The 11,287-nt window shown below is 39.1% G+C and overlaps 1 pseudogene; it reads left to right on the top strand.

Annotated features, from left to right (window-relative positions):
• The first annotated feature begins 988 nt into the window (after nucleotides 1–988).
• Nucleotides 989–2,099, top strand: LOC132524961 (taste receptor type 2 member 39-like; annotated as a pseudogene).
• Nucleotides 2,100–11,287: the final 9,188 nt, after the last annotated feature.

Raw genomic sequence — 11,287 nt, 5'->3', positions numbered from 1 at the left:
CTAGGTGACAACCTAGACTTGGGACTGGCATCTGAAATGGAGGGCAGTCTGGCGGGACTGAGCCCTTAACCTGTGGATCTGATGTCATCTCCCGGTAGATAGTATCAGAATTGAGTTAAATTGTAGGGCACCGAGACAGCGTTGCAGAATTGCTTGCTGTGGGGAAAAAAAAACCACACGTGTTTAATGACCAGAAGAGTCCAAAGTAAAGTGTTCTGTGCCAGCAATGAAAAAAAAAAATCTCACAGGTGGGTTTTTTTTCCAACTCAATTATTCTTCCCTTAAGCCCTGAGGGCATCGCAAAAGACCATCAGGATGAAAAGTTACAGTTAAACCAACCCTGCCTTCAGTCTTTGGTGCACACAACAGGGTCCACAGGGGTAAGTAGTGTAACATAGTGGGTAGAACAAGGACTCTGGGACCATGGGACTCAGGTTTGAATCCCAGCTCTCTCTCTCCTTCTCCGTCTCCCTCTCCCTCTTCGACTTTGGACAAGTTATTTAGCCTCAGTTTCCGCCCCTGCAAAATGGAGATAATAAAAGTACCTTCTTCAGAGGGTTGTTGTAAGCCTTAATTTTCATGATAGGTATAAAGTGTTTGGACAGGGCCTAGCCCATAGCTATAAATATCTGAAGTTATTATTACTTTCAATCAGTTCCCTGAGGTCACACATGAAACGCAGTTATATGGTGACTTAGTGGACAGATGGCTGACTTAACTAGAGCTATTAAAGAACACAGCTCTCAACACTATGTTAGTGATTGATAAAGGAGCGTCTACTCAAGTTCCTCCCTGGGCCCCAGGATTGAACTCACACACAAGTCCATCCAAAGGACACACGGGAGAGGATTAGAAAACAACTCCTTCCATCATTTGCATCTCCAGATTTAGAACTAAGAGTCCTAAAATAAGCAAATGGAGTAGATTTGGAAACGACGCATCCACTGCTTCTTCTTTTGTCGTAAATAGTGGGAGATCTGCCCATCACATGCTAGGGAGACATTTTCCTCCAGACACCAAAGAGAAGCAACAACTCAGGATGACTGAAACCTGCAATCCCCCAGAAAATCAACTGTCACCATCTCGCATCATTTTGATGTGAATCGTTATAGGCACCGAGTGCGTCCCTGGTATCACTGCAAATGGGTTCATTGTGGCTATAAATACAGCAGGATGGATTCACAACAAGGCAGTTTCCACAAGTGGCAAGATCCTGCTTCTCCTGAGTGTATCCAGAAGAGTGCTACAAAGCTTCATGATGCTAGAACTCACCTTCAGTTCAACATCCCCACACTTTTATGATCAAGACATTCATCGTATATGATACGTTCAAAGGAAGTTTCATGTTCTTAAATGATTGTAGCCTCTGGTTTGCTGCCTGGCTTAGATTCTTTTACTTCGTGAAGATGGCGGATTTCTCCTACCCCCTTTTCCTCAAGCTGAAGTAGAGAATTTCTGGATGGATGCCCTGGTTTCTGTGACTATCAGTGTTTGTTTCCTTGGGCCACAGTGTGTTCTTCCTCAAAAACATCTACACTATGCATTGCAACCATCCTTTTTCTAGCCCCTCCTTCAACTCCACTAAGAAAAATTACTTCACTGAGACCAACGTTATCAGCCTGGTTCTTTTCTTTAACATGGGAATCTTCGTTCCTCTGATCACGTTCATCCTGCCTGCCACCCTGCTGATCATCTCTCTAAAGAGACACACCCTACACATGGAAAGCAATGCCACTGGTTCCAGGGACCCCAGCATGGAGGCTCATGTGGGGACCATCAAAGCTATCAGCTATTTTCTCATTTTCTAAATTTTCAGTGCAGATGCTCTATTTCTTTCCATGTCCGACATCTTTGATATCAATAGTTCCTAGAATACTTTGTGCAAAATCATCATGGCTGCCTATCCTGCTGGCCACTCCATTCTACTGATACAGGACAACCCTGGGTTGAGAAGAGCCTGGAAGCGGCTTCAAGGGTTGCGTTCACCTTTACTTAAGAGTGGACTCTATGATCCACACGCAAAGCACCTACCCCAACCAGCTCTGCCTTTCCCTCACCTAGATCTCTCTCTTCCTGCCTCCTTTCTTCCCCAAACCTGATCTGATCCTTTCACTCGATGTGTTTTTTGTATTGGAATTGGACCTTCATTCCTCTTTTGCTTCATGGGCACAATCTTAGTGATGCCTGACATATGCTTCACCTGAGTCTTCCATTTCTACCTCCCCTTTCTCTATCTAAAGCAGTGGTTCTGGACACTGGCTACACATTAGAATCTCTAGGGGAAATTTTTTTAAAAAAACACCCATGTCCAGGCCTGACCCCAGATCAGTGAAGCCAGGATTTCTGGTGTTTGAACTTGGACAATTTGTTCAGTTCTCAAGGTGATCCTGATGTGTAGCCAGAGTTGATGTAGCCACCAAAATAAAGGAAGGCTTTGCAACTTGAACTTCTGGCAACTCCTCTCTTTCCCCATCCACATGTCTTTTAAACAGATTCAGATTATTCGGGAAGCTTTCTGAGTAACAGCTGGAAATGCATTTTATCTCCATCCTCCAAAGACATAATCTGAATAATTTGGAATATTTATCAAAATTAACAGTACATAAAATATCTTTCAACCGAAAAATTACTAAGAACTTTTCCCATAGATAAGAGATGGTTTATATATATATATATATATGGAAAAAATATGTGCGTGAAGATGTTCACTGCAGGACTATTCATTAATGAGGGAACTCATATCTGAAATGGAAACTTATGCAAACATTTTTTTTTTTTTTTTTTTTTGCGGTACGCGGGCCTCTCCCGTTGCGGAGCACAGGCTCCGGATGCGCAGGCTCAGCGGCCATGGCTCACGGGCCCAGCCGCTCCGCGGCATGTGGGATCTTCCCGGACTGGGGCACGAACCCATGTCCCCTGCATCGGCAGGCAGACTCTCAACCGCTGCGCCACCAGGGAAGCCCCTATGCAAACATTTTTAAAGTGAGACGGATGCATGTGTCCTGAAATGAAAAGATCGCCAATATGTTGTTAAGTACAAAATACAAGCAGATATTCTGTGATTCCATTTATGTTTTTAATGCAATATAAATGCTTCTTGTGTATATATATGTATATATAATGTTTCTAGAAGGATGTACCAAAAATGATTTAACATAGGACTTCTGAATAGTGGCATCAGGTGTCTGGGGATAAATGAAACATTTACACGTAATTTTATAGCTTTTTGCGTTTGAACCATTTAGAACATGTATGCACTAATTTCAAAATTTTAAAACATTTATAGTTTTTTTTAATTACAAAGAAACTAGGTAAGTGAGCAACGTTTGAGGGAAAGAACCGTGTATCTTAATGAGTTGATTGAAACCATCGCTTTTTATGAAAATGCAAACCTTCAAAATCCTAAGTTAAACATCTCCACTCCTATCACTACCTCGTATTTTTCATTTTATTAGCTCAAGGGCTGCCGTGGAAAATCGCCAGCTTTCAATCCACTGACATGTCTAGATTCTCTGTCCCTCTATCAACCCCTCTTCACTTTCCTTCATAGCAGTTTGGAATACTGGTTAATCATACCCACACCCTTAAAAATGTTTTCAGCATATACAGATGAAGTGAGATGATGTCTGAGATTTGCGTTGAGATAATTCAGCAGGGCAAAGGGGTAGAGAGGTTTTGATGAGTCTCATGTTGATGATTTTTTTCAAACAAGGTCTCAGGTACATGGTTTTTTATACTAGTCTATTTCAGGGTATGTTTGAAATTTTCCCTAATATAATTTTTATATAAATGAATTATAAAACACTTTCATTTCCTGGTCCCTGTTTCCCATCACCCCCATCATGTGGAATAACTGCACATCTAGATGAACCCAACTATTTAACATCTCACATTTATTTCTTTTTAAAAAATTTTTTTTTTGGCGGTACGCGGGCCTCTCACCGTTGTGGCCTCTCCCGTTGCGGAGCACAGGCTCCGGACGCGCAGGCTCAGCGGCCATGGCTCACGGGCCCAGCCGCTCCGCGGCATGTGGGATCTTCCCGGACCGGGGCACGAATCCGTGTCCCCTGTATCGGCAGGCGGACTCTCAACCACTGCGCCACCAGGGAAGCCCCCCACATTTATTTCTAAGCAGCCTGGTGTTGCTTGAGATCTCTCACAACTGAAGTTATGTTCCTACAGATTCATGCTCTTCAGCCTCAAATGAGCAACATCACTGGGCATTTCTATCCTGTATTTCCCTAAGAAAGTCATTCATTAACTACCCATGATGACTATCTCATATCTCTTCCTCGGTCCTAAACCTCCAGTCTATCATCTCTCTGCCTTATTTTCAACTGATGAAGTTGCCCTTACATTTTCTTTTTTGATAGAAGGAAGTCATTAGGAGGTCATTCCTTCACCTTGCCATTAGCGAATCTATAAAACCACTAATTTTCTCCTACATTTCTAATGTTTCAATAGAAAGAGTGCCCTTCTATGAACATAGGTACAGAGAACAAATTGGTGGTTGTAAGAGGTGGGGGTGAGAGGGATGAGAAAAATAGGTAAACTGGTTTTATTTTTAAGTTCAAATAAAATTTAAAATTTTTAAATAAATCTAGGCAAAAGGAGATATTACAAACAGATCATAATCATGAATTTGAATGTGTTACTCAAAATTCTAAGAGCTATTTTTCAATGTCCAACTTCAAAATATACATGTTGAACACGTGTACATTTCTGGTCAATATATACTTAGTAGCGGGATTTCACAGTTACAGAATATGTGTATCTTCAGCTTTTATAGATGCTCCCAAACTGCTTTCCAATAAAGTTCACTGCATTTTCATACACTCTGAAATACTACATAGTACTAGAACAAATTCAGATAAATCACAAAAATGAAATCTCATAAACACGGATATAAGAGAGGATGGATATTACGGTACCATTTTTAACAATATAAGCATTACCGAAACTGCTCTCTGCAATTTTAAGACAGGATATGTGGGGTGACTATTGTCTAGAAAGGAGCAAAGGGGGACTTCTGGGGCACTGGTACCATGGTAATATTTTGTTTCATGATCTGGGTGCAAGTTACTTATTTTTAGTTTGTGAAAATTGATGAGTTATATAACTTCAATGAAGAGTTTAAAAAATTAAGTGGCTATACATGTATATATGTATTTGTGTATAAATACTTCAATTAAAAGGTTTTAAAAATCCTAAACAGGGCTTCCCTGGTGGCGCAGTGGTTGAGAGTCCGCCTGCCGATGCAGGGGACACGGGTTCGTGCCCCGGTCCGGGAAGATTCCACATGCCGCGGAGCGGCTGGGCCCGTGAGCCATGGCCACTGAGCCTGCGCGTCCAGAGCCTGTGCTCCGCAACGGGAGAGGCCACAACAGTGAGAGGCCCGCGTACCGCAAAAAAAAAAGAAATAATTTTAAATATGATAAACGCAAATCAAGAATTTAGAAAAATAATTACAAAATAAATCTAAGGAAATCATAAGGAAAACACGATTTATAAACATAATTCATTAAATATTCATTTCATGAAATATCAAAAGGTAGAGAATTAAAAATGAATATAAGAATTGGTTCATTGCAAAAAGACAAAATTAGTAGTGTTAACTTATATAATTGAGAAAGAAAGACAAAGGAATACACAAAATTTTTGAAAAAGGAAAACTTACCACAAACTGGAAAAATTACAATATTCTTAAGAATCTATTTTGTTCAACTATAATAAGCGTTTGAAAACCAAGATAAGATAGATGTTTCTAGAAAAGATGTAGTTTACTAAAATTGACTCCAACAGAATTATTCATTGTAGTTGAACTAGAGAAAGTTGTCAAGAACCACACCCCCAAAGTGCTAGGAATAAATGTCTTCAGAAGGGAATTACAAGGACTTTTTTTTTTTTTTTTTTTCGGTACGCGGGCCTCTCACTGCTGTGGCCTCTCCCGTTGCAGAGCACAGGCTCCGGACGCGCAGGCTCAGCGGCCATGGCTCACGGGCCCAGCCGCTCCACGGCATGTGGGATCCTCCCGGACCGGGGCACGAAGCCGTGTCCCCTGCATCGGCAGGTGGACTCTCAACCACTGCGCCACCAGGTAAGCCCTACAAGGACTTTTTAAAAGCAGATAATTTCAAGCCTATGTAAATTCTTTCACAGAATAAAAATTAAGAGAAGCTTCCAAATTTGTTTTATAAAATCAATATAATTTTGATATCAAAACACAAAAAAAACTGTCTCCCAGAAAACTACAAACCAACCTCACTTACCAATATTTAGGCAAAAATGCTAAATAAAACTCAAAGAGATCCAATATACAAGTTTATTCCATAAAAGTAAGATGGTTTAATATTAGAAAATGTGTCAATGCAATTTAACATATTAACACTTAGGAGAAAAATCATATAGTAATTTTTATAAATACTTTAAAAACAGGAGCAAAATTCAACATCAATTCCTATTTTTAAAATATTAATAAAATAATAGATGGATAATTTCTTAATATGATAAAATATATCTACCCTAACCTGATAGCATCATTAAGGAGGGAACACTATTATTTATATTAAATTCAGGAAAAAGACAAAGATGTTCACTTTCACCCTATTAATTAATGTTGTCCCAAGATACTACCCAATGCAATTATAAAAGAGAAATAATTTGAAAGGATTTTTAAAAATTAGAAGGGAAAAGACAGAAGTATTATATGTAGAATATATAATGGTATAAATAAAAACTCAAACAACTGAAAAAATTATTACAAATAATAATAGCATGAAATATGGAAGGGAAAAAAAACCCTTATAAGAGCAAAAAAAAGATAAAATATTAGCAATAAAGTTAACAAAAAATAAGCAAGATCTACATGAAGACTACTATAAAATGCCCCAGAGGTACACAACAGGAAATTTGAAGTAGAACAGCTACCATGTCATTGAGTGGAAAGAATCAGTCATTAAATGTAACATTTCCATAAATGAATCAAAATTCAGTGTGATATACACAAATGCCAAAATTTTTCTATACCAACTGATTACAAACATCATGTGGAAAAATAAAGTAAGCATATCTAGAAACATTCTGAATACAAATCAAAAAAATGAGGGAGGATTAATCCCATGAGATAAACATGTTATGAAGCTAACATAATCAAACTAGTGTGATACAGGACAATAAACAGCCAATGAAACCAAGTAGAAAGTCCAGAAATATGAGAATTTAGTATATGATAAAAGTAGTATAGCAAAACAGTAAGGAAATGATGGACTATTCAAATAAATGGTGTTAGAACAGTTAGACAGCCTTCTGGAAAAAGACAAATTTGGATGCATCTCCCACATCTTATACCAGGATAAATTCCAAATGGATCAAAGACTTAATGTTAAAAAAATTAAATGCTAGAAGAAAACTTGGAGACTTCAAAATTATCTTTGGAGTTAGGGAAGACCTTTCTAAAAATAAAACAAGAAAAAACCATAAAAGTTTATTAAACCTGATTACATACAATAAAGATTCCATATGGCAAAAACTACCACAAGCAAAGTCAAAGACAAATAAAAAACTGAGAAATAGTATCTGTTGCTCACATCCTGGATAGAGGCTAATTTTGCTAATTTTTTTTTATTATTAAGGATCCTTAGTTTTTTGGGGGGGTTGTTTTTCGGTTTTTTTGGCCACGCCATGGGGCTTGCAGGATCTCACTTCCCCGACCAGGGATTGAACCTGGGCTACAGCAGTGAAAGCCCGAAACCCTAACCACTAGGCAACCAGGGGACGCCCTAATTTTGCTAATATATAAAGGGCTCATATAAATCAATAAGACCAATTACTAAATTTAAACATTGGCAAAGAATATGATCTGGAAGTTACAGAAAATGAAGATGGCTTTTTAAAATTAAAAGCTTACAAAATGCAAAAAGGTATACAGAAATAAAAATTGTAAATCACCCATTATCCTTCAACCCAGAGACAGCTTTTGCTAATATTTTTTAAATGTGCATATGTGTGGTTGAAGAAAATTGGGCTCTGAATATAAATTTCTGTGACATTTTGTTTTTACTTAACATCTTGATGTTTATTTCCAATTTTATGAAATTGCTTTCCAAAACCTAAAAAACAAAAAAAGTTAAAAATGCTCAGCCATAAGCATAACTTATAACAAGTGAAAAATTAAGACTACTCTAATTTTCAGTCATCAGATTAGCAAAGATCAAAAGTTTGGTCACACACTGTGCTGGCGATTACAGGGACCACACAATCTCACAAACTGATGGAGTGTTAATTGCTACTTCCTCAAATGCAGTTTAGTAAGACCTATGAAAATTATGAAGGTATATCAGTCATGAGAAAGAAAGACATCCTGCCATTTGCAACGACATGGATGGACCCTGAAGACATTACATTAAGAGAGATGAGTCAGGCAGAGAAAGAGAAGTACTGTTATGATATCACTTGTATATGGAATCAAAAAAAGCTAAACTTGTTAAAACAGAGAGTAAAATGGTAGTTACCAGAGGATGCGGGGTAGCAGGTTAAGACAGAAATTGTTTAGGATACAAATTTGCAAGGAGTAGTAAGTAAGCTCTAGAGATCTAATGCACAGTAGTGAATATAGATAACAATATTGTATTGTAATCATCAAACTTGCTAAAAGACTAGAAGTTAATGATTGCAACCACTAAAAAGAAAGAATCATTATGTAATGTGACAAAGGTATTAATTATTGCTGCAATGGCAATCATATCACAGTTTATAAATGTTTCAAATTAACATGTTGCACACCTTAAATTTACACTATATGGCAAATATACTTCAATTTACAAAAAGAAAACGGAGATGCTAAAAAAATTATGGAGGTACATACATTTACTTAGCAATTTTATTTGGGGGATTTATTTTACAAATATACTTGAATACACAAAAAGTGACATTTGTTGCAATATTCTTTATAATAGAAAAAACAGTAAAATCAAAACATCCATTAACAGTCATCCATACAAAGGAGAAAGAACAGAGGGCAAGGAGGAGAAGAGAAAAGAAATACACAAATGTGCTTATATGTGGATAAGGAACAGCTTCCAAATGTATCATTAGGGCCAAAAAACAAGTTTAAAAAGCAGTGCCTTGGGCTTCCCTGGTGGCGCAGTGGTTGAGAGTCCGCTTGCCGATGCAGGGGACACGGGTTCGTGCCCCGGTCCGGGAGGATCCCACATGCCGCGGAGCGGCTGGGTCCGTGAGCCATGGCCGCGGAGCCTGCGCTCCGCAACGGGAGAGGCCACAACAGTGAGAGGCCCGCGTACCGCAAAAAAATATATAAAAATAAATTAAAAAAATAAAAAGCAGTGCCTTTACTATACTATCATTTGTATTTAAAAGGGTTTTTTAAAAATACTTGAGCGTATGTTTGCTTTCCTATATAAATTCTCTCTGGAAGATTTTAATAAGAAATTAATAACTATTTTCTTTCAAAGAAGTTAATTGTGTGGCTAGGAGACAAGGAGAAGGGGAATTTTTTGCTGTATACATCTTTGTATCTTCCGAATTTTCAACAGTATAAACATATAATCTATTCAAGAAATGAATAAAAATAAAATCAGAGGTGTTTTGTGATATGTTACTAAATGTTGAGAATGAAGTCATGCTTACTGTATAAAGCACACCAGGCTTCCTATAAAATGCTTACTATAGGGCTTCCCTGGTGGCACAGTGGTGGAGAGTCTGCCTGCCGATGCAGGGGACACGGGTTCGTGCTCCCGGTCCGGGAGGATCCCACATGCCGCGGAGCGGCTGGGCCCGTGAGCCATGGCCGCTGAGCCTGCGCGTCTGGAGCCTGTGCTCCGCAACAGGAAAGGCCACAGCAGTGAGAGGCCCGCGTACCGCAAAAAAAAAAAAAAAGAAAAAAAAATGCTTACTATAAAGGCCACTGCCACTCGTGTGTTTCCCCATCTTTGGTCTGTTTCAGCCACAAGTGGCAAAAAAGACTTTTTTCTCAAGTTATCCAGAACTAGCATATGATACATGATGGCCATTCTCTGAAGGCCAGGAGTATTCTCAATGTGTGTCAACTTGGGTTATGAGGGCATGTGTCTCTGGTCCAATAAATTTAAGAAATGCTGTATTAACCATAGCAAACAGTTTTATCACCACAGCTCTCCTCAGAGCCTTTAATTTGCCAAGATGCATTGAGAACCTCCATTTGGAAGTTTTAGAATGAGTTCCTATTTTGTGTGTTTTGAACGGGATTGTTTATCGCTAGATGTATAAATCAATTTTGTTACTGACATCCCTCCCTTTTGAGCTTTCTGATCTCCTATGCTTTCTTCATTATGCTTACATTTATAAAGTGGTTTAAGTCTGCTTTGTTGAATTGTTTTTTTTTTTAGATTTCCTTCCTCTTCTTAAACTAGAAATAAATTTTTTTCATACTGAAGAATGTTCAGTGAGATTTCTACCAACGTAAAATCTTTGTCTGCTTAATAAGTGTTTGCTTACGTGAATGAAAGATATTACCTGCCGTCATCAGTAAACAAAGGATGTTGCAGCCATCGAGCCATCACATTACAGCCACCCAGATGGGGAGCCCTGAGGGAATTCAGGATGGAAACAGAATGCCCGCCATCAAACCATCAGATACGGCAGGCACCCCCTGACGGTGCAGCCTGAGGAAACCCAGGATGAGAAAGCACAGTATACTGACCCCAATAGCTGCAGTGCACATCAAAGGAATGATTTCAGTGAGCCCAGATTCTTGCATCTTCCCATACATAGAAAAGTGCTAAATTCCTTAACTTGAGATATCTGGTTTGCTTTAATTGATAGTAATCTTTTGATGTTCCGACTAGGTGGTCTTTGTTGCAAAAATTCCTATATCCTGGCTTCCCCCCACCCCCTTTACCTATTCCCCCTTTACCTTTACCTAGTCTCTCAGAGTTAGCTGAGATGCTGCGTCCCGGGCTTAAGGCCTCAGTTTTGTCTGCCGAATAGAACATAACTCTCAACTTTTAGGTTGTGCATGTTTTTCGGTCAACATGTATAAATCTAAAATGTAAAACATCTCTCCAATTGAGTCCTTTATTTCCTATACACGAAAAAATTGTTTCTAATTTACCATCACTATTGGTATGACAAAGGGCTTCCCTGGTGGCGCAGTGGTTGAGCGTCCGCCTGCCGATGCAGGGGACACAGGTTTGTGCCCCGGTCCGGGAAGATCCCACATGCCGCAGAGCAGCTAGGCCTGTGAGCCATGGCCGCTGAGCCTGCGCGTCCGGAGCCTGTGCTCCGCAACGGG

The sequence above is a fragment of the Lagenorhynchus albirostris genome, chromosome 8 (genome assembly GCF_949774975.1).
Source record: "Lagenorhynchus albirostris chromosome 8, mLagAlb1.1, whole genome shotgun sequence".
NCBI classification, from domain to species: Eukaryota; Metazoa; Chordata; class Mammalia; order Artiodactyla; family Delphinidae; genus Lagenorhynchus; species Lagenorhynchus albirostris.
This window is presented reverse-complemented; position numbering and strand designations above follow the sequence as displayed.